Source organism: Cervus elaphus, chromosome 5, assembly GCF_910594005.1.
Source record: "Cervus elaphus chromosome 5, mCerEla1.1, whole genome shotgun sequence".
Lineage (NCBI taxonomy): Eukaryota > Metazoa > Chordata > Mammalia > Artiodactyla > Cervidae > Cervus > Cervus elaphus.
The window spans coordinates 50,639,380-50,641,107 of NC_057819.1; the positions used below are offsets into that span (position 1 = coordinate 50,639,380).

General features: G+C 34.1%; 1 pseudogene; it reads right to left on the reverse strand.

Annotated features, from left to right (window-relative positions):
* Positions 1 to 1,365: 1,365 nt before the first annotated feature.
* LOC122695952 lies at positions 1,366 to 1,497 on the reverse strand (annotated as a pseudogene).
* Between the last annotated feature and the right edge of the window lie 231 nt (positions 1,498 to 1,728).

A 1,728-nucleotide genomic window follows, 5' to 3' on the forward strand; every position in this document is an offset into this window, starting at 1 on the left:
ATATTTATGTCTTCTTGGGAAAAATGCATATTCAAATACTCTGCCCACTTATTAGATTGTTTTTTCCCCCGCTGAGTTGTATGATTTCTTTATATATTTCAGATATTGATGTCTTATCAGATATATGATTTGCAAATATTTTTCCCTTTCATTTTGTTGATGGTTTCATTTGTTGTGAAAATGTTTTAGCTTGATGTAGTTCCTTGTGTTTATTTTGCTTTTGTTACATTTGCTTTGGGTGTCAAATCTATAAATCACCCCCAAGACTGATGTCCAGGAGCTTTTGTGTTTGTTTGTTTACTTATTTGACTGTATCATGTAGCTGATGAGATCTTATTTTCCCTGACCAGGTATGGATCCCAGACTCTTGATAGTGAGAATGCAGGGACCACTGGACCACCAGGGAATTCCCTCTAGGAGGTTTAATGTCCATGTTTTCAACGGGTGTTTTATGGTTTCATGTGTTACATTCAGATTTAATTGTTGTGTATGGTGTAAAATAGTAGTCTAGATTTGTTCTTTTGCATGTGACTATCCAGTTTTCCTGTCACCATTTTTTGATGAGATTATCCTTTCTTCATTGTGTATTCTTGGGTCCTAGAGAAGGAAATGGCAATACACTACACTATTCTTGCTGGAAAGTTCCATGGACAGAGGAGCCTGGTGGGCTACAGTCCATGGGGTTGCAAAGAGTCAGACGTGACTTAGGAAATTTGTAATAAACCCATGCATATATAGGCACTTAATTTACTTCTGGACTCTACTACATTGTGTTGATATATAAATATATCTGTTTTAAAGCCAGTAGTATACTTTTTTCCCCTAAATTTTACTAGCTATTTTATTTTTTAGTTATTTTTAGATGCAAATTAAGATATATTGAGAAATTTTTTCTTATCAGATTGGGGAAAAATAAAAATGAATTTTAAAATTTGATGGGAATGTGATTGTTCTGATTATTATAACTTTGTTATGTAGTTTGAAATCAGGGAATGTAATGCTTCCAGATTGGTTTCCCCCACCCCCCTCAGGTTTGCTTTGGCTTTTTTGTACTCTCTTGTGATTCCCTATAAATTTTAGGATTATTTATTCCATTTCTGTGAAAAATGCCATTGGAATTTTGATAGAAATTGCATTGAACCTGTAGATTGCTTTGAGTGGTATGGACAATTTAACATATTAATTTTTCCCATCCATAAACCTGGAATATCTTTCCATTTATTTGTGTATTATTCAATTTTCCTTTATCAATATCTTATAGTTGTCAGTGTAGAGATCTTTCACTTCCTTGGTTAATTTAATTCTGTGTATTTTATTCTTTTTGATGCAATTGTAATAGGATTATTTTCTTTCTTTTCTTTCACAGGAAAACACCATAGTCCAGTTTCCCACATTTGGAGAAGTCACAGAGGCCAGCATATCTGGAGTGCGATAGATGAGCCTTGCCCTGGGGCAACCACCTTCATGACCATGGTATCTAGCCTGCCAGGTAAGTATGGCGTTGTTTTCTTATTTTTTTTAATTGTTTTCTTAATTTCACATTCTGATAATAACTTATTAGTGTAGAGTAATGCAGTCACTTTTGTGTAGTTATGAATCTTGCAACCTTACTGACTTTGTGTATTAGTTCTGACAGTTTTAGTGGAGTCTTTAGTATTTGCTATATATAGTAATATGTCACCAGGAGATAGAGACTATGTTGCTTCTTCCTTTCCAATTTGGATGCCC